The 22,521-nt window shown below is 39.8% G+C and overlaps 1 protein-coding gene across 1 annotated transcript in view; it reads left to right on the top strand.

The window, feature by feature from the left end:
* FAT3 (FAT atypical cadherin 3) overlaps positions 1-22,521 on the top strand; it is a 642,087-nt gene that overhangs the window by 76,406 nt on the left and 543,160 nt on the right. The window contains exon 3 of the mRNA XM_035722989.1: positions 12,079-12,212. The gene's annotated coding sequence lies outside the window, so the exon portion shown is untranslated. The remainder of the gene's footprint in view (positions 1-12,078; positions 12,213-22,521) is intronic.

The following is a 22,521-nucleotide window of genomic DNA, read 5'->3' as shown; positions in this document are numbered from 1 at the left end:
AAATGAGGTACTGGGCTATAGCCACTTACTTCTAAGTACATAGTGGGATAGAGATACAGGTTTCCAATGAAGCAGCTTTTCCCACTGCATTATTAAGCTCATCAATTTCTTGCTGTCTTAATCAGCTTAGGCTGCCATAACAAAATACCATAGACAACAGAAATTAATTTTCTCACGGGTCTGGAGGCTAGAAGTCAAGGTGAAAGTTTGAGGTAAATCAGTTTCTGATAAGAGCCATTTCCTCCCTTGCAGATGGCTGCCTCTTGCTGTGTTCTCAGATGGCCTCGCGCTGTGTTCTCACGTGGCCTCTCCCTGTGTTCTCACGTGGCCTCGCGCTGTGTTCTCACGTGGCCTCTCCCTGAGTTCTCAGATGGCCTCTCCCTGTGTTCTCACGTGGCCTCTCCCTGTGTTCTCACGTGGCCTCTCCCTGTGTTCTCAGATGGCCTCTCCCTGTATTCTCACGTGGCCTCTCCCTGTGTTCTCACGTGGCCTCTCCCTGTGTTCTCAGGTGGCCTCTCCCTGTGTTCTCACGTGGCCTCTCCCTGTGTTCTCACGTGGCCTCTCCTTGTGTTCTCACATGGCCTTTCCTTGATGAGTGTACATGGAGAGGACAGAGGGGTGAGGGGAGGAAAGTTGTGAGTTCTCTAGTGTCTCTTCGTATAAGAACACTAATTCTGGATCAGCCCCACCCTTATGATCTCATTTAATGTTAATTACTTCCTTAGAGGCTCCATCTCCAAATATGGCCACACCGAGGGTTAAGGAATTGTATGAACTTGAGGAAATACAACATTCAGTCCATGACACTTGCTGAACAAACATTAGGTACCTACTGCTATTATACAAAGGGGTCACAAGGAAAAAATCTGGAAGACACAGTATCCATAAGCAATTACCATATCATGTTATAGTGGAATTAAGTGTGAACCCACAAAGGAATATACATCAGGTAGAGCATCCATTGGGAAGTAACATGTGAACTATACCTTGAGAGACAAGTAGATCTCAGGCAGAAGAAGGTACAGCAATCAAGGGTTGATTCTATGTTGCTTTCTGTCTCTAGCACAAAGAAATAGAACTCAGTTTTATTTTGCCTCTTCTTTCTTATTTTATCTTATTTAACATCATCTTGCTAGATTATATGAAATTTTGTAAGTCATGCAAATCTTTTACCTTATCTCCCCCTACCCCCCAATTTTGGAAAGGTGCAATATGAATAAATACAATGCAGAGCCTGGAGTCAGGTGGTCATCATGATGTTAATTCCAGGCATCTACTCCTGTCTGTTTCTTTCTTCTAAGTTGAAATATTTAGTAGAGCTTGCATAATCTCGGTCAATCTCTATTGATCCTTTGTAGTGTAGTTTGCTTGCTTTATTCAGTGGCCATAGGCATGGTTTCTTCTCTCAGGGTATTTCTGATTACCTTGTTAGAAGCAAACCTGGAATCTCAGTTTGCTAAGAAAAGGACATCAGAGAGCTGGAGATTTTCTGTAAAATGCATTTTCTGTGTCGCTGTCTCATTTACTCATTCAACTCACATTTACTGAGCTTTTACTACTTTACATAAACTCTTCTAGATGAAACTGTGGGTGCCAGGCAGCATAAAACAATTCTTCACCTGAGTATGTGTGTAGGCTAGCACAGGAATGGAAAATAATGTTCAGCTCATACACAAACTTGGTTCCAAGGCTGCTAGGAACACCTATGTTTAAAGTTTCTAAGGCTGCATTCAGACTTGGCCAAGAGGTTGTGCTGGGTTAGTGGGGCCACTATGGGCCAGGGCAAGGAGTTTAGCAGTGGATAGTCATGTTGTATATTTGCCATCCTGTGCTGGGAAATATCTAAAAACAGTTCTTTCACTGAATTATGGATGCAGAGTCAAGAAAATGCAGGGCACCTGGATGGCTCAATTGATTAAGCATCTGCCTTCAGCTCAGGTCCTGGGAGGGAGCCCCACATTGGGGAGCGGGGAGTCTACTTCTCCCTCTCCCTCTTATCCTCCTCCCCGCTTGTGCTCTTTCTCTCAAATAAATAAAATCTTTAAAAAAAAAAAAAGAAAGAAAATGCTTCCTCTCAGTTGGAAAAAGAAGTCTCCCATTATAATCAGTTATTTTATGTTTAACTTTTGGTTAGAAATGTATTTTAGTCTTCTGAAAAGTTTTACCTCTATTGCTTTTTCTCCCCTTCCTCTTTAAATTTTTGGTTACAGTTGGGAAATTGTTTTCTTCTTGAGAGAGCAATCCATTGTCAGCAGGGATATATATTAACGTGTTCCACAAAAGCATGAGAAGAAGACAGTTGTTCTGCGGACTGGAATGAAAGGGCCTCCAAACCCTTGATTTTTTTTTTCTTTTAACACAATAATTACTATTCTTGGATCCTTTAGATAATTAAAAAAAAAACCCCAGATCCTACCCCAGATTAAGAGACTCTCTGGGTACCCCAGAGATGAGATTCTAAAGTGCATGCAAGGTTGAGAGCCACCATCCTACCCGGTGAAGTTCAGCCTCCACCAGGTTTTGGTTGCTTGGATACCGGTCTGGTGCAGTTGCTCCTGGCAAATGGTGGGGATAGGACAGAAGGAGTAGAGGGAGGAGGCTATGTTAGTGTTTTCTCCTGGTTCACTGGTCAGGGACAAACTCACAGTAAATAAGTATAGTTGAGATATTTTCATCCAGCTAGACCCGCAATTTTGAAAGTGTCCCCTTGAGTTAAAGGGTCAGAATTCCACCTCTAATTCTCATGCAGTCTTTGGGAAGCAGTACAGAGTTGTGCCTAAGAGCATGTGGTTAAGACCATAGGCTTTGGATCTGGAAAGAAGTTAATTCAAATCCTGATTTTTATACTTATCAGGTGTGTGGCCTAAGCAAGTTGCTTAATGTTATTCTGGCTTAGTTTCTGCCTCTAAAAAATGGTGGAATAACACATGTGTTTAAGGATTGTATAATGGTTAAATGAGACTGTGCCCATAACACTTTACCCATACCAAATATACAGGGAAGGCTCACTAAACATTGATTATCATGGTAGTTACATATGTAGTTTGAGAGTCAACCATAGATCTTGGACCATGGGTACCACCACAGCACTAGCAATGCTGGGGTACTACAATCTATCTAATGACCTAGGAGTGGAAAACAAGTTCAAGAACTTGCTAGTGGTTAAGTGCACATCAGGTCCGACTTGTCATAGCCCATGTGTTTCATAGACCTTTAACAATCAGTGGAATAAATGGATGAAATAATTAATAGATGTTTCAAAGCCCAGAATGAAATGGAGGTGATCTCAGTGGTTAGCCTTCCTTTTCCACCTCGTCATTGACCTCCCTGTTTGTTAGGATGGTGCATGAAGGGATGGTTTCATTGCACATGCTGCCCTGAGTAATGACAGTTCCAATGGCATAGCATTCTCCAGGCTCAGAACCTGCAAAGAAGGGCTGACTTCTTTCCTGGATTTGAGTGTGCTTTCTGTGCTAAATATTTAGACCACTTATTGACCCAATGCAGTGAGTATTAAGTGATCTCTAAATTTTGTTTTAGTAATTAAAGACTCTATATTTTTTTAATATATAATATATATTTTTTAAGTGATCTCTAAATTTTGTTTTAGTAATTAAAGACTCTATAGTAATTAAAGACTCAATTTTGTTGCCTATTTGAGGTAGGCAACAAAATAGGCAACAAAATTGAGCTTGAATTTTAGTTATCTTGCTTCTGCCCTGTTCTCTAGAAACAAGTGAAGCAAAGTATGAGGAGCAACCAAAAGCTGGGTGGTCCATGGCCCTGGAATAATAGTTGACTGGATGTACATCATTGGTAAATCCTTCTCCTCCATGAAGTTCTCCTCAAATTCCTGTCCTTCAGCCAGATGCAAGAGATTGTCTCCTCCAATGTTTTGCTGACAATTTGATGCCAGTTTTTCTTTTTTTGAAAGTCTTTATGTACATATTTCTACAAACCTCTTACAGGAGAGGCTTTGTATTATTTTTGTGTCTCCCTTAACATCTAATAAAACCTTTTATGTAGTAAGTACTCAGTGTTTGTCAACTAAAGAGGTATATGTTTTGGACACAATCACAAGAAATGAATGTGTACCATCAAGACTCATTACTATAATCCTGACCAGTGAATGACAACTGTTATTTATTCTTCAGATATTTAATGGCAATACTGACAATGAGACCTTTTAGATTCCTTTTAAGAGTCTTCGATATGTTACTTTTTAAATGTCCATCCTCTAGAAAACCTATGACCAAGAGCAATGGATAGTGTCCACTTTTACTTTTTTTCCTTCCAAATTCACAGCTGGTATATAAGCATGCATTTGCAAACATACTGTTTTCTGTGTTCTGCTGGTGTTTGAGTGTAGTTATCATTTAGAATTCTCCCACCTGCTTCCAGATGTCAAAAGAGGGAGGTGGATTGCTCTTGAGAGCTCATCAATTCTGCTTCAGTGGACTCTGGAAAGATGCATGATGTAAATTTTCTTTTGAAATCTTAAATTGTTCACAATCTGTGGCAATGCTTGCTTTATTTTAATATGTTGGGATGATGGGATGGCAGTAATTTGAGTTAGAAATTCTGTCCAGCAGAAGCTGGACATAAAAAATGAGCATATGCCTGCCTGGTGGTAAGCTCTTTTTGGAAGGATAAGCTTGTTTTTGTGTGCACAACAAGGAAATGGGGGTGGTGAAGACATCCAGGATAAGACAAGTGGTGATTGACAGCCCAGCTGGTGGAGATGGGTAATTGGAAATTCATGGCACATAAATCTCCCAACACTTATCTTGAAGCACAGGAAGAGAGGAGATCTGAGCATGGGAACATTTAACTCTTTCAAAAGGATCTAATAATGTAGCAAATCTTTAAGTTCTTCATTTTAACTTTAATTAAATTATGGTTTTCTGTCTTGGAGAGATAAATGCATTCTGCTTAAGGAAATGACTCTGTGCGAAGTAAATGGGAATCTATAGAACTGTTAGAGAAGTTCTTCATTTGTTACTTTACTTAGAATACACAATCCCTTCCCACGGGTCCCCTTCCTTTGTTTCCTCCTCTTTTGATGGGTTTCTGGTTACTCTGTGTACAATGATGTCTCCTTTATGTGTCTTAGCTTTCTAATTTCCAAACTAGTGTTTTATAAAATGAGGTGGCATTAGATCATTAGCAAGTAATGTGGATTAAAAATAGCATAGTGTAAGGGACATTTGCCATACTTGTTGAAGTCTCATGCTTTTTCTGATGGTTCAATTTTTGGTTCAATGTCTTTGAGCTGGACAGCTACCTTTCATTATCTTGACCTCATGATAACCCATTAGCCTATTAAAGATAGTGATTAAGTTAGCCCTTCTAATTTTCTTTTTCTAAGTCAGACCACCCCAAAGAGCATACATGATTAAAATTTTTTAATCCCAACAAAGTGGAGCGCTTTGGATTTGTCAGAGTATGAATGAGATTGGCAACCTCAGAGTGTCCACTTTGTATCTGAACTTACTCTTTTCTGTAAGTGGGATGGGTCTTTGAAAGGAATGAATATATTTTTATCAGCTGGGCTTCCACTGTCTCTGCTCCATTTTTGTTAATATGAAGACACTTATCTAATCTTGGTGTCTTGTATGCTGGAAGATATGTGGCCACATCTGTGTTATTTCTGGCTGGCAAAGTGTTGCATCTGTTGCAATGCCAGAGTTCCTGCTGGTGAACAGAGCTACACTGTAGGGGGCCAGCTCCTTAGATGACTTCTCAGCTTCCATGAACATACTGCCTTGACATCTGGCTGAGGCCTAAAAAGGGGAGTAAAGATTGGAGAGGTACACTTGGGTACACAGACAGAAATGAGTAGTTATGATGGTGGGGTATAGAATGGGTTAATCAATCTGACGGAATGCATTGAGTCTTGGAAGTGTTTACTTGTGTTATGCATCCTTCGAAATACCCAAGAAGGACAAACAATGGTCCTTGATGACCAGAAGCCAGGAAGCCAAGGTTATTGTGTGAGCTCTTCTAGGAGCCAACTTAGTTACCTGGATTGAACTAGATTTTTAAGATGAGTTGGGAAAGGGTTGGACTAGATAATAAAGTATAGTAGGGATGAAAATGCCATAAACTTTCTTGCCTTTTCCAAAGGCTATTAAGGCTACTTTACGATTCTGATGTGTGAAGAATATGTTATCTCACACAATGCTCCTTGCTGTGCACAGAGGAAGTACACAATAGATACATATGGATTGACTTGATTCAGTGTGGAACGAGATAATGGCGGTGGGGGGTTGGATAACAAGGAATGGGTGAAGACTTATATTTGACAATCACAGCAAGAAACCTTTAGTAGAAGTGATTATCAAGCTTTTAAAACCATGTTTCATGTCTTAAAAAGCACTGTAATTAATATATGTCTCTTCAGTGAAGGAAACAAAAAGCCACATCTTCATTGAAACAACATCAGTGGCAGCTGTCAGCTCTACAAATACAGGCCTTATATGGGAAGGCTTCCGGGTTCAGTGGTAGGTTAAGTTCATTTTTGTCATCCTTAAGATTTGTTGTGATATGTAAAGCCTTTGATGGCCCCCATATCTACAGAAAGAAGTCCAGCTCCATAGCCTGGCCCATTTCAACCTTCACAAACTGTCATTAACCTGTCTTTCTACTCCTCATCCCATTCATTCAATAGATATTAACTGACTCTATGTGCTACGTGCTAGGTCTTGTACAAGAAGCTCAAGATTCAGATTAAAAGAGATTAAGTTTCCTGTTGTCAGTGAATGAACATTCTAACAGTGGAGGAAAACATGAAACAAATCCATACAATTAATGCTGAAATGTTGTAAGAGTGATTCCTACAAGGTGAAAATGTGATTCATAGACATGTCATACATTTTCAAGTTCCTTTGCTCATTGTATGTCCTATGCCCAGAATGTTGTTTCTCTTGCAGCAAAATCCAACTTTTCAATCAAGTCCACACTTAAGTCCGAAGGTGACTTTTTAGAAATTGTCGTGGACTCTTCCCATTGGTGTTTGTGTGGGAGTTTGGGTGTGCACTTTCTGTGTCACTAGGTCAGTGTTCCCCACTACATGTGGGGACTTCCAAGGCAGAGGATTTGTCTTGTTCACTTTTGTGAAGAGTAGGAGCTTAATGAGAGTTTGCAGGAGTGCAGGCAGGCTGTTATGGCAGACTTGGCAATTGCTGTGCCCTCTGACTAGAATACGTCCTCCTAACTCTGAATTAATGGCTCAGTTTCAGAGAGGCCTCTGACTCCCTTATCTAAAACAGAGCCTTCTTGGGGTGCCTGGCTGGCTCAGTTGGTTAAGCATCCGACTCTTGATTTCAGCTCAGGTCATGATCCCAGGGTCATGGAATCGAGCCCCTCAGGTTCTGTGCCCAGCGTGGAGTCTGCTTGAGATTCTCTCTCTCCCTCTCCCCCTTCCCCTGCTCTGTCTCTCTCAAATAAATAAACCCTTAAAATAAAATAAAATAAAATAAAATAAAATAAAATAAAATAAAATAAAATAAAATAGAGCCTTCTCTTTATCCAAGTTTCTCTTTATCACTTTGTGAGCTATGTTGTTTCATAGCATGCGTCTCTATGTGAAAACTATCTCTTATTTGCTTTTTTCTTTTGCTACCAAATGTCTGCTCTCTAAGAGCAGGGATCTTGTTTGTCTGGTTCACTGCTGGGTTACTTGCGCCCAGAGTAGTGACAGACCCATAGAAAGGCTTCAGTATGTATTTGTGTAATACATAAAAGACATTTCATTTCCTTTTTACCTGGTTTGTGTTTCTGTGTTTTTATTATTAAAAAATGAGCTCCTCACAGTTTTTCAGAGTGTTTTCTTCTCTCTCTGGGCTTGAGTTCTTCTGCTTCCTTGAAGATAGTGGTGGCCAGATGATGTTTCTCTTTGGCCACATTCAGCTCTGTGCCACTGACCGTTCGTGGAGTTTTTCTGAGCAAGTGCCCCACAGAAAATGAGTTCTTTCTGAATCATGGAGGCCTTAACCCTCCCCTCCTCTGCTTTTGGTGGCTGGCAGCCTGGTGTCAAGGTTGGGCTTCTTAAATGCCTTTGTCTTTCTCAGCTGTTTATCTCCATTGAGTCAGCTGGCCAACCCTGATATATGAATTACATTTGAGAAGGAAGAGAAAAAATTTCTTCTTTCCTCAAGGACCTCTAACTGCTTCTTAGGGAATAAGGGCATGGAGTTGAGGAGAGAGGATGGGTAGATGGCAAGGGGAGAGAGAATACTGTAATGGATAAGCATGTGCCTGGGAAATGCTGGGGTGCCAACCACTTGAGTGTAGTGAGTACAGAAGGCCCTGCTCACTTTGCCCCAATTCTGGGTCTGCAGCTCTCTGCCAACCAGTCATCCTTAGTTTGACTACCCTTTTCTATGTAGTCTAGAGATGGGCAGTGGGGTAAAGGGTATGGAACCAGCTTTGCTGGATGTTGAATCCAGTGCCACTCTTCAGTGGGGGCAGTTATACCTACTGTTCTCAGCCTTGGGACTCAACAACTTAACAAGCCAGTTACGCTATTATTATTGTATCCCTCTGCTGAGAGAACTTATAATGTGCTGCAGTTACAGGGGAATAGGGAATCACAATTATTAAAATGTCAGATGTCATAACTGGATCATCTTTGTGGGTCTCATAGTATGTTGTGTGTGTGTGTGCACACACACGTGTATTTTAGGTTAAGCTGTAAGTACAAGAATCCACAAAATCCCCCACCTCTTCCCATAGATAGCCCAAAGAAGTGCTAAATCCCTCAGTGTACAGCCAACTCTGTGGAACCTTCTAGAATTCCATTGGCACATCCTAATGAAATGTCTGTGTGAACTTCTCTAGTCTCTGCTTTGGGGATGGAGATACACACACACAAACACAGATACACAGATATGTACGTACCATAATCCTCTCACCCTAAGAAAAAATGGTTGCCTTGTTTTTCGCTGGTGATCATTAGTTAGTGGTACAAACTGCCTAACAAAAGGCCAAAGTATTTTTCTGTGAAGTTTTAAAATACTATTGGATGGTATTCAAATCTCCTGGTGGTTTTATGTCACAGAAACTGAAATTCTAAGGAAGAAATGGCCTTTGTCTGTAGCAAGGCTACATAATGAACTAGAGTAGCATTTAGTCAGCTGAAAAACTCTGGCAGTTTATTGTGTAGATGTAGATTATAATTATCTACCTAGCCTTTTCTCATGTTAAGCTTGTTATTGAAAAGGTTGCTTTATTTCCTAAGTTTTTTTTCCTTCAGTCTTGCACCATTTATGTGTATATTAAGTTTAATTTAGGGAAAAGAAGAAAAAATTGCTAAAGCCAATTGGTAGAAATCACCCCTTTGTGGAACGTTATCTAACCTCTATAGTAGCGTAGAAGGCGCTGCATTTACAAACAGTCTCTACATTTATAAACATTTTTTTTTATGCTGGCAAGAAAATCCAAACAGAACTCATAGACCTACTTTGAATGAGAAATAGTCTCAAGTTGGAATTTATTATTATAATCACTGTTTTTATTAATCATTTAACAATTGTATAGTGTTGATTAATTATCTGGCGGCGTTATGTTAATAAGACTTCAGGGAAGGGAAAGAAGTCATTTCACATATGTGGGTTTGGTTTAATTTTATTCACCAAAATGGTATTTACTTAATAACAACTATGGAAATAAGCACAGATTCGGGCTTTGTCATCTTCTGTTTTAGTGCAGAGCTAATGAACAGAGTGGGTGCTTGCGGAAAAATAGGTTGGTAGAGCTAAACAGGGTATGAGTCACAGGGGTGCATTCTGGCCTCATTAGAGTGTTTGCAGTTTGGATCAAATATGTTTAGCTTCTACCATAGTGTGATGTGTCCATGGATGCTTGGTCGAAGTGAATTAATGGGGAGGATGGAGAGCCCCTGTGTAATTTTAAATTTGTGCTGATTCTTAATGCACAGATGAGGAAATCCCTTTAAGTGGAAATCAGTTTATTGAAGAATTTATAAATTTGGAAGTAAAAATTTATTTTTAAACCAGAATTGATCTGTTGGTGCTAGTTTTTAAATTGTCGTATTGTTTTGTGTTCCACTTTTTTTCCTCTTTTTATTGCATGATGATGGGAGTTTTTTGTTTTTTTTTTTTAACCTATTTGTCAGAATGAAGATCCAGATCTTTTATTCTAGCCCTTGTGGGTACATTTTGCGAGTATCTTAAAATAAGTACCATCTGGGGGTGCCTGGGTGACTCAATAGGTTAAGCATCTGACTCTTGGTTTCAGGTCAGGTCATGATCTCATGGGTCATGGGACTGTGCCCAGAGTCCAGCTCCACACTCAGAGGAGAGTCAGCTTGAAGATCCTCTCCTTCTGCCTCTCCCCTTTCTCTCTCCCTTTCTCTCTCTAATAAATAAATAAATAAATAAATCTTTAAAAAAAAAAGCCATCTGGATATTTAATGCTTTGAGGGACTAATATAGTCTTGATCACTCTAGGATTTGAAGAATTGAGTCCTCTACATTGAACCAAGTGGTAGGCACTGCTTAAGTATTTTGCTCTTACAGAGTCTAGGTAGTCTTTGAAAATCTGTCCATAGAAAGAAATTTAAGAAAAAGAAATTTATTGTTTAACTCAAAGCTCTGGTAATAGAGCTTAGGTGCTGTACTACTTTTCAAATTTTTTTCCATTATGAAATATTTATAGTTTGGGTTGGTGGGCAGAGGAACAATGGTATTGTAACAGGGAGTGGGTTAGATTCACCTTATCCCACAATCATTTCATTTTGGATGAAAATTTCACACCTGGTGGTGCAAACCTTGAGTAAATGTTGACAGCCCATTAAAGTGTAGTTTAGAGGGTTTCAGATTCCAATAATAAATAATAAATACAGACTTCTCTTTAGCAATTGTATGGTTATATAAAATTTCAATTGAAAGCCCATGGGATTTGATGTTATACTCTGGTGTTTTAGTGATTTTAAAGGGTGTTTGTAGATTATTTACCTGGTAAGTAGGGAGCTGTATAATGTGGTTTTCCAGCCATCTCTAACCTTTTCCCCTTAAGACATTTTCCTTCCTTAATCCTTTCCAGGTGGTTTTCTGGTCCTCTGAGGCATGCCTGCTTGAGGAGTATGCCTCAGTACACATCTCCATCAGTGCCCAGAATAATAAATAATTATTATTCCTGCATAATAAATCAAGGTCCCTCCTGGGTTGGGATGTCAATTCCAGAATGACTTCTCTGGGAAGTGACTGAACCCATGTTATGCTTCTTCGTCCCCTTCTTTCCCTTTCCAGCAGAGTGTGAGAGAGGCCCCAAACCTCAGGGCCTGTCCGTCTGCTTTACAGATGTGGGGAGAAAGGATTGGTGAGGACTTGGGCACCAGAGGAGAACGTGCCCTGATCTTGGTAACAGCATGGCCGTCTCTTTCTAGAGTGTATATCTACCCTCTGCTCTCACAGAATTTCCCCTTCGCTGAGTTTATTTATATTCGTGTAGTTTGCATGACTGAAATTTCAGTCTCCGGCTAGTATGTTAGATCAGTTATCCCTGCTGGTTGGAGATGTGAAGGGGCAAAGATGGCCAGGATCTGAGTCCTGCCTGTGATCCTGACACACTACAGTGGGAAAGATGAGGTCTGCCCTGTTCGAATTGGGAGGACATTATTTGAAGAATGAAAGTTAAGAGGACAGCCTCAGTCTGAGACTTTCATTGACCTGGAAGGGGTGACATGAGGCAGGGCCCAGAGGAAGCATGGACATGGAGGTCACAAGTTCACGGAGAGCTGATCAGCAGATATGAGGTGTCAGGAGTGGCCATCCTGTGGGTCCTTTTGTCAGGGCAGGTGCATCATGCCGATCCTTTCAATGGGTGAGACCAACCCAAGCATGACACCTAAGTGCAGTGTGGGTTGCTGAATGCAATTCTGGACTGGAAAAAAAGACATAAATGGTACATATTGGCTAAGTTTGCTCAATAGACATTTGTAAGAAAAGTTATCCATTTGTTTCAAAGTTCTCTCATTATAAGCCATAGTTGCTACAGGGAAACTGATGGCATTTCTCTGTCTTGTATTTCATTGTGCCCTCTTTTTTACTGCAGTGGAGCTGCTGAAGAATCTTGAAATGCCACCAGAATATTGCAAGAGGAAGGTTCAGAATTTTCGTATCATCAAAAAAATCAGTTGGCCCCGAGAGGTGCTCTTTTATAGTTAAATCGACTCTGTCGATTTGGAGGTAACTTAATTTTTATAATTTTTTTTCTTTTAAAAGCCCCTATTCTAGAAGGGAGAGTTCCTTCTTACAGTAGCATTCTTACAGTACATTCAAATGTACAAGGAATAATGGAAAGAGAAAATCACCATTTAGCAAACACCACAGCAGTAATTGTCACAGGCAAAAATCATCAATGGGTGCTAAAATTTGTGGGTAAAAGTATGATAAGAAACAGTATATTTGCATAGTCCCAAACTATCTCCCTACAAGAAATGTCTAAGTTAAAAAGTGAAAATAGTAATTGTATAGTGGAGAAACCTAGCAACTATCACTTTAACCAAATGATCAAAACTAATATTACCACTAATGGGACTTGCCAATATTATATACCTGTTGTTATGATGCAGGAGAAAGGAGAATATCACTTCTATGACATTCTTTCTGAAAATGCACATCCTGAATTAATCATGAGAAGACATCGATAAACCCAAATTGAGAGCCCTTTTACAAAATAACTAGCTAGTACTCTCCATGACCCACCTCGTTAGGTCATGAAAGACAAAGGAAGATTGAGGAAATGTCACAGACTAAAGGAGACTAAGGAGACCTGACAACTAAATGCATGGGTTCTTGAACTGGATTCTGGACCAGCAAAATGACATCCTGAGATAGTTGGCAAAAAATGAGTAGTCTGTTGATTAGTTAATAATATAGCATCAATGTTAATTTCCTGGAATTGGCATATGGTTGTATAAGATGTCAACATCTGGAAAAGCTGCGTGACAAGTATATGCAAACTCTTTGAACTAGTTTTTCACCTGTTTTTTGTAGCCTTGAAATTATTAAAAAAAAAAAGCAAAACTCTCCTTTCTTTAAGAGACCTTAAGCTTCCCCGGATATTATGGATTCATTAACTCCCTCCTATCTTGTCTCTGCACACACCTAGTCACCTTGCTGAGAAAATAAAAGTAGGTGGACGCTTCCCTTTGATGTTATCATTTTGAATATTCAGACTGCATTTTTTAGCTTCTCAAAAGAGCTCTCTCCTCTTATCACAACCAATAAGAAAAGGTGCAGATCCGCTGTAGGCGGAAGGAAGTGTCACTTTTGCCCAAGACCTGGGTCTTCCCACCCTTGAGGTGCTATCAAGGAGGGCATTGATAACAGGCATATTTACTGCGAAGTTATTGAATCTGATGCTTCAGACCCCTTCACTCTCAGGGGCTTCTTCCAAGCTCTCTACTTAGTTTTGGATTCATAATTTTATATTCTTTTTTTAAAAAGAGCCCTCCAAATGTTTTAAGCCTCAGGCCCCACGGGATACCTAGAATGCCTCTACTTACTGGGACTATTTCACCTAAGGCAGCCCCTTATAAGACAACATAGCCATTTACATGCTGGTTCCTATTTCAGAACAGCAAAGAAGAAAACAACATCAAGCGGAAGCTAGACTAGAATATTTTCCCAAAGTTTCCCTTTGTTTGATTTGGCTCACTACCTGGCCACGCAAAATTACAATCAAATAAAGCCAAAGTAAATGCAAATGGAAAGCATCTTTGTAAGCAGTCTGAGATGGAGCACATTTAGTCAGAAGACCTGCTTTGCCACATCTAAAAAGGTCACTGTGCAGAGGAGCACCCTTTGGGACACTTGGAAGCAACATTGCTTAGACTGTGACTCAAGTTGCAGCCGAACACTTGCAACTGCCACCCCTCAGTGAGGCCACCAGCTCACCCCTCTGCCTTATATCCCTCAGATATGTTAACAGCCCAAGATTCTTTTGCCTTAGATTTTAAAGTACCAGACCTCACAAGAAGAGTCCAATTATTTGTATGCAGAAATCTGTGTTAAATAAAATACAGGATCAAGCCAAGGAGCATGAAATTTGGAGTTGGTGTTGACAACCCCTCATTCCTATCACTTATTAATTTTATTTCCCTCCTCAGCTTGTGTCATTGCCTATAAATTATTTAAACACAGGTTTACATATTCTGTGATTTAACTCTAAGACCTTTTGTAACACAAGGGAATTAATGATCTCTTTCTCTCTGAACAGTTTAAATTGAGCTTATTCTTATGGAAATGTGATCTTTAGTAATTTTATTAGAGGATTTTTTTTTTTTTTTTTTTTTTTTTTTTTTGCTAGCTGTAAATCTAGCTATTCCAGCCCTGAATTTATCATGGACATTTTATTTTTCTGGTCATGCGCTTCTGAAGTCAGAAAGTTTGGAGTTACAACACGAGAAACAGGGCATTCATTTTGAAGTTGACTTCTTGTTTCCCAACTTTCACAGTTTTTTTTTTGTGTGTGTGTGTACGTGTGTGTGGAAAGTTTTACCACCATCTCTTTCTTTCACAAGTTGGTTGAATTTGTTTCCAGAATAAGCAGAGGACAGAATGTAGAAGTGGTTCGAAATAAAAAATTAAACTAGTTGGACCAGAAAGAAAATATAGTTAAGTGAGGAGCTACTGGGGTGGAAACCTCACTTGAGAATGGTTCCTCCCCTTTTTTTAATGAAATAATTAAATCTAGGAATGTCATTTTTGATATTGTTTTATCTCTGGGCTTTGGGGAAAAAAAACCCAGTTGTTTGATAATAAAATGAAATCTGAACTAAAGAGAATACCATTTTTAAGAAAGATGTGTTATGAAAGTTACTGGAGGAAACCTCAAGTCAGGTTTACCAGGCAAAATACTCCAAAATGTGTATGAGTGAGTCAAATGCTAGAGCACCCGAATTATGTTAGGAAGAACCCAGCAATCATCAAAGTCCCTTGTGAGTTAAAGCTTAGAAAACCTCACAGGAGAAACAGCCTGCTGGCCATCAAAGACCTGAGGATACAGGAGAGATGGTTTCATTGACTTCAGAGCTCTGTTATACTTAAGGTTTTAAAATATGTTCAACCAAGTCTTCATGCCCTTCTCTGCGCTCACTTCATGTCTGATCCGCGTGTGGCTCCCGCCATCCCTAGCCTCCCCAATTTGGCTGTCACTCTACAGAGGAAATAAAAAAACAGCAGACCCAGTTTCCTGGCTGTTTCATTTTATGGAGATGCTAAAAGGCAGCTTATTTCATATTGATCATACCAGCAAGCTAGCCAAGTATGGTGTTAATTGGGTCCTCTGGAATTCTAAACCCCTGGGACCAAAAGCTTTCTAGGAAGGAGGGGGAAAAACCCACGAGCTGCGTAAAAATGAAATCCAGGAGCCTGCAATGTCCCAGTTGCTGGTGATTTGGCCAGCTCATTTTGTATCCAGTCGCTTATTTCAATTAGCTTGTTTTGTGTTATGTTTCCGCACAGCTCCCTTTCCTGCAAAGCCGTGAAGCCTTGTTTTGAAAACTGCTGCCCCAGAGTGCACTGGTTTGGCTGTCCTGCCCTCATTGTTCTAATGCTCATTCCATATGTGGGTCACATACTGGCGCTCTCCCCCACACCCCTCCACCTCCCTCCTATCCCTCCAGCCACCTCCCCTCCCCTTCCCTTCCCTGTCCCTGCATTGGTTCTCTGGCTCTCATTCTCCTTCCCCCGCTCCCAGTTTCTCTCTCTCTCTCTCTCTTTCTTTCTCTCTCTCTCTCTCTCTCTCTCTCTCTCTCTCTCTCACACACACACACACACACACACACACACACACACACACACACACTTTTCTCCTCTCAAGAGGCAGAAGTACGGGCCAGATTCTTTCAGGAGCTTTGCAAGCATAGCCATTGAAACTTAAAAAGCTAGTTGCTGTGCATTTACTTTTAGGCAAACACCACTTCACCGTGGTGAAAGTAATTACTCTGTTCCTCTCCCTTTTTCCCTGTTCCCACCCCTTGCTCTTTTCTCCTCTCTTTTTCCAGGACAAAGGTTTTTAAGAAACTTAGGATTGCTGCTTCCTTCTGCCCTCTCTTGTTACCTTGGTAGCCAGTATCTCAGACAGTGAAGGATGGAGCAAGGCAGGCTGGGGTTTTGTGCACAGTTGTTTGTTTGGGGGCTGCAGATGGAGTCCACTGAGAAATGGGCATTGCAGGCATGCCTGCTGAGTTTATTATGCTTGTTATCTGTCACTTATTCTGACTAAAAGGTAAGGGCTTCTGTAATTTGCGGCTGCAGAGAATTGGTACATTGTTCTATTTCTAAGGGCTTCAACTAATTGGCTCTTGAGAGAAGACTGGAATGAGAGTTTTTGCTTGACTTCTGTAGCTTATCCTATTAGATCTCTCTGATTTTTTGAATGTCTGAAGGAAAAATAATTTTGGCAATCTTACGGTCATGGATGGAATGTCTATTTACATGTCTTCAAGGAAGAAAACCCAACTTTTGATTCCATGATGTTCCTTTCTTTTCATTTAAAACTTTTCATTTACCAATGAAAAGATGTGGTATATATGTGGTCAATATTTTCAATGATTTCTGTAAACTTTGGGTATAGGAATTATGATATCATCCCAAGCAAGATAAGAATATTTTAATTCAGCAGGTTTCATTTTTACCAATTAAAAATTATAGTGCATTTGAGTAGTCAGAGTAAGGAAAGTTTGAGACTATTTAGATGAGTAGTAACATTTACACTGATTGGTCAGTTACTCTAGCATGGATAAATACATATTGGTAAATGTAAGTCACCATTTATGCCTCATGTTTTATGTATGTTTAGAGGAAATTTTCTGCATCTGTTTAGAATTCTGACTGAACTACAGGCAAAAGAATCTTAGTAATAAGAACTACATAGAAGTATATAGACCTTTTTTTTAAAGATTTATTTATTTTATTTTAGAGAGGGAGGGAGGGGAAGACAGAGAGGGAGAGAAAGAATCCCAAGCAGATTCCCTGCTGATCACAGAGCTCTATGAGGGCTTTGATCTTATAACCCTGAGATCGTGATCTGCCGACTGAGCCACCCAGACACCCCAAAAATGTATGTAGACTTTAAATTTATGTTTTTAAACTTACCTACTTAAAGTAATTGAAACTAGAATATCAATTGCCCATTATCTCTGGGAAAAACTTACCTTTGGTTAAGAAGCATAATTTCAAAAACAGATTGTACATCACTATGAAATTTATACAGTTGGAAACCAGCTGAGCTTTATTGAAAAAAATGATTACACTTTATTTTCTTAATGGTGATAATTCATGGAGATTCTTCGGTAGGAGTGTAGGAGGTACTTTACTGGAGATGGCGGATCCCTTTAACGGTATTTTCCTTTATGGCTTCTGTTCAGGGCATGTGGTGTGTTGGGATCTGGTTCTGTTTATCAGTCTGTCTCATGAGCCATATGTGAAGGAAAGGTGTATGTTTGCATACCCAATTTAAGCCAGCTTATTCTATTTATTACTTTATACAATTTGGGTCAAAGAGCATGTGGGACATGTTTCTTCCAAAAGGACATGTGGATGCATCTGCTTAAACAACCTACTGATATTAACAAAACAAACTGGATTTTTTTTCAGTGATTCGACATTGAGAAGAGTCAAGAAGTCATGTGGATACTGAGGAAAGATAGGTTTCTGTGAAGGGTATAAGCTTTATTTCTTTGACTCTGACTCAAAGGTTCTTACTGAGTAGGTAGAGTCGAGTCTAGATTAGGGTCTGTTTCTCTCCCACAGATTTCCGTCACCTTCATCCCCTGTTACCTAGTGTCTGTCATTACGCCCCCCCTGGTTTCTTTATGTGTCAGCAGGATGGCTTTCCATTCTTTTCAAAATCGGTAGGAGGTAGTTCAGATGAGCACATACTCAGGGAGACCTTAAAAGTTTCTCCCTCCCCTGTTTTATCCCACGCATCTCCTTCTTAGTACGAAGAAAAAATACACAAGGAAAGAAAAACACACCAGATACTTCTTCATAGGCAATTTCTCTTCTCTTCCCACTTTCCAAACTTTATAAAATTTCAATTGGATTTATCCCTTACATAAAATGTGATACCTTTTCATGTGTTAAATTGGTGACTGTCAACCAAGGGGGTATTCAAAGGACTCACCTGTAAAGTATTTAAATAATGCAGGCTCTAGCTGCCACCCCAAGGGAGTTTGTTCTGGAAGTCTGTATCCATGCCTGGTACATGGTAGGTGTTCAGTAATAGTCACTGAATGTTAGTTACTGAAATGATTTCCAAGTAGATTCTAACAGGCCACATTGGATAAGACACTGCAAAATCTTTTCCTCTTTCTCTTTAGTTGAAATTGGAGAGGGGTACTTTCTGACTTCTATGCTTCCTACTTGTATATTGAGAAAAACAGCGTTTCTTTTTGAAAGGATGGGCTTCTTTTGCAGATGTTTTCAAAACTCTAAAAGCAAATGAATCACCCTTAAAAAGGCTAGTAAGGCCCTCTAATCATTTTCCACCACCCAGGCAAATAGTCCTATAGCAGTAATACTAATGACAAAACTCTTAGAAATTACTGTGTACCCCAGTCCCATGACTGACTTATGAATCTCAAAATGATATAATGGAGAAATTAACAGATTGAAAACATTGTCTTCTCACATGTATGTTTTTGAGATAGGTGTATTTTCCACTTGAACCAGTAGGAATGTGCTTCTTGGATACTGATTATTACATGTCTCCTACTGAACAGCTCTTAAGGTACTCAGGTTGACATTGCATATCAGATGAGGGACTATATCCATGGATCTGGAATTGGTCTGTGTCCTAAGCCTTTGTTTTTCCTATCAAAGCTTCTTTCCTCTTGTATCTTCTCTACCTTAGAGAGAGTCTTGAAAAATTACTACTCCCTAAGCTATAGGAGCAAGACCTTTATTTTTTTATTTTTATTTTTTAAAGGATTTTATTTATTTATTTGAGAGAGAGAGCTTGAGAGCTAGAGAGCAACAGTAGAGGGAGCAGGGGTGGGAGAAGGAGAAGCAGGCTCCTCTCTGAGCAAGGAGCCTGATGTGGAGCTTGATCCCAGGACCCGGGGATCATGACCTGAGCTGAAGGCAGAATGCTTAACCAACTTAGCCACCCAGGCACCCCAGGAGCAAGACCCTTAAAAAAGAGAGTTCAGTACTATGTTTATTGCAGCATATTTACAATAACCAAGATACGGAAGCAACCCAAGTGTCCATTGATAGATGAATGAATGGATAAAGACAATATGATATTCTATACAATGGAAGGTCATGATCCCGGAATCCTGGGATCGAGTCCCGCATCGGGCTCCCTGCTCAGCAGGGAGTCTGCTTCTCCCTCTGACCCTCCCCCCTCTCATGTGGTCTCTCTCTCTCATTGTCTCTCTCAAATAAATAATAAATAAATAAAATCTCTAAAAACAACAACAACAACCCAGAAACAGACTCATAAATACAGAGAACAAACTGGTGGTTGCCAGAAGGAAGGAGGATTGAAGGATGGATGAAATAGGTGAAGGGAGTTAAGAGGTACAAACTTCCAATTATAAAACAAGTAAGTCACAGTGGGGGGAAAGTACAGCATAGGGAATATAATCAATAAAACTGCAATACTGTATGGTGACAGGTAGTAACTATACTTATCATGGTGAGAATTGTATAATATATAAGTTGTCTAATCACTGTATTGTACACATGAAACTAATGCACTGTCAACTATACTTCCTTAATAAAAAAAATGAAGAATAACTTTTTTAAAAAAGAAAATTCAAACAAGATACTCTTAATATTGTCTGTAATATAAGGACTTGAATTAGAATAGGTAATCCTTAAATCATTCCTGTATTTCTAATCTCTGAATTTTAGTCTTTATTTTTTTACAAGTTTAGTCAGCTCTCAGGAGAGTCAGTTCTGCTCTAACACTTGTTTTGAAAATGAGAATTTTTATTATATGCTAATGTATATAATATATATATTAGAGAACAAACATAAAGCAAATGGTGCATTTACTTATGTGCCATTTCTTTCTAGAGAAACATTAGATGAATGCAGAAAAGTGCAGCCAGCTGAAAACCACTTAGGACTCCCCAAAATGCACACGTGTACACATCCCAGTCACCTATAGCTTAATTTATCTGTGTATTATGAGCTGCACCTATCCACATTTGGTGTTACAACTTTCTGTTTAATATCAGATCACCCTCGTACCATGCTTCACAAGAGTGAGTTTCACAAGAACTCACAAGATGCATCCCTTTCTGCACCCAATTCTAGTCAAACTCTAGGTTTTTTTAATGAGGTAAAGTGCCATACTGATTGTAGTTTTTTGTTTTGTTTTAAAGATTTTATTTATTTATTTGAGAAAGAGTGAGAGTGAGATAGAGAGCACAAGAGGGGCTAGGGTCAGAAGGAGAAGGAGACTTCCTGCTGAGCAGGGAGCCCGATGTGGGACTCAGTCCCAGGGCTCTAGGATCATGACCTGAACCGAAGGCAGTCGTTCAACCAACTGAGCCACCCAGGCACCCCCGATTGTAGTTTTGATGTATATCTTAACCATTTAACACGTATAAAACTGCTACCATTTTTATTGAGCTCCTGCTTTTTAAAAAAAAAACAAAAACATTGGTATCCTTTTGGAGTGCTGTGCCCCTAACCACGTTTCCTATACACCCTTTGGTTTTTATTGCACAATTTGCATAGCATAGAGATTTTTAGGAACACATATGTTTTGTTGTAGCAGAACTGGCGGTAATGGATTTTGGCATGATAAAATTCTTGGAGGCAAGGTGCAGAGGACATTTGGCATATCCTAGCATTGGTTTATGTGAATGTTGTGCTTAGCATGCTTCTTCCTACTTTGCATTTTTCCAGTGGCTCTATAGGATTGCCTTGGAATAATCATTTCTCAAACCTCAAAACCTTAGGGAAAGTTATATGATGTTCTCAAAACTGAAGACCACTGCAAATGATTAGATATTTGGTCCAGTCCTAGAAATAAGAATTTTGTTTTCTTGGCTAATTAATAATTAAGGTCATTGGATCATATAATTTTTAACAGATTCTAAGATTAAAACATGGAGATGGTGGCATACCTGGCTAGCTCAGTCAGTAGACCATGATCCTTGATATCAGATTTGTGACTTCAACCCCCAGGTGTGGTGTGGAGTTTACTTAAAAAATTAAAACAAAACAAAACAAAAAACCGTGGGGATGGTATCATACTTTTTTGGTATAAAACTTTGTCAAATGAATCCAAATGTGATCATTTTTACATTTACCAAAAAAAAAAAACACCCAAAAAAAGTCACTAACTCTTCATTGTATGAAACCAGGAAGAATGCTGGTCTGGTTTGGCAGAAGGGAAAGGAGATTTTAATCTTCAGAAGTGAAAGAGAGGTAGTATAGACTGCAAGCTTGTTTATTCGTTCTTCGTGTCTGCTTTTGGTGGGCCTGGGAACTGGAGTTCATGTTTTTGTTTCTGATTCTCCTCAGGGTTCTGAGGAGTTCCAGCCTGATGCTCTTCTGGGTATCCTGTTGCCTACTCCCTGCTGGGATGATGTTTGTTTCACCACCATGTGCCCTCTAGAACACTGCATAATCCTCCAGAGAATTGAATATGGTTGGGCTGGAGTTTGGAGCTGAACTGGGGCTGAACTGCCCTAGCTGTGTTATCTGTCAGGCCACGTGGCCCAAATCTTTTGTCCCAAGTTGTAAAATGGAGCTCCTCTTTAGCTCCTTCACTAGATTTTTCCCTTTAAAGTGCAGCTGGTTGAAAGCTTCCTGGGTACATCAAGGTAGTTAGGGAAGGTCAGATAATCATGCTCAGAACTTATTCACAAGGTTGCTGCCTGGAGCATTCTATATACTTAACCCATGTTTATTCTTTTTTTTTTTTTTTTTTTTTAATAAAGGAAGGCAGGAGAAGGGCCAAGATAGAGGGAGAAAGAGAACCCCAAGCAGACTCCACAGCCAGCACAAAGCCTATCTTGGGGCTCGATCTCACAACCCTAAGATCACGAGCTGAGCCAAATCAAGAGTCAGATGCTTAACTGACTGAGCCACCAGGCACCCCAAACCCATGTTTATTCTTAAACATATAGTTAGTGACAGTGTACTCCCCAAATTCATGTGTTGAAGTTCTAACCCCCGATGTGACTATTTGTGGAGACAGGGCCTGTGAAGAGATTGGTAAAAGTTAAATGAACTCATAAGCATGGAGCTCAAATTCCATAGGGCTGGTGTCCTTGTGAAAAGAGGAAGAGACACCAGAGATCTCTTTCCCCTCATGTGAGGACACAGTGAAAAGCTTGTAGCTGTCTACAAGCCCAGGAGAGAGTTCTCACTAGGAGTGGAAATGGCCGGCACTTTGATCTTGAACTCCCCATCCCCTAGAACCGTGAGAAATAAATTTCTATTGTTCAAGCCACCCAGCCTGTGGCATTTTGTTAGTGCAGCCCAAGCATACTCATATACATACATAGTTTCATTTATA

The sequence above is a fragment of the Zalophus californianus genome, chromosome 11 (assembly GCF_009762305.2).
Source record: "Zalophus californianus isolate mZalCal1 chromosome 11, mZalCal1.pri.v2, whole genome shotgun sequence".
In the NCBI taxonomy this organism is placed as follows: Eukaryota; Metazoa; Chordata; class Mammalia; order Carnivora; family Otariidae; genus Zalophus; species Zalophus californianus.
Note: the sequence above shows the minus strand (reverse complement) of the source record. Positions and strands in the feature narration are given on the sequence as shown.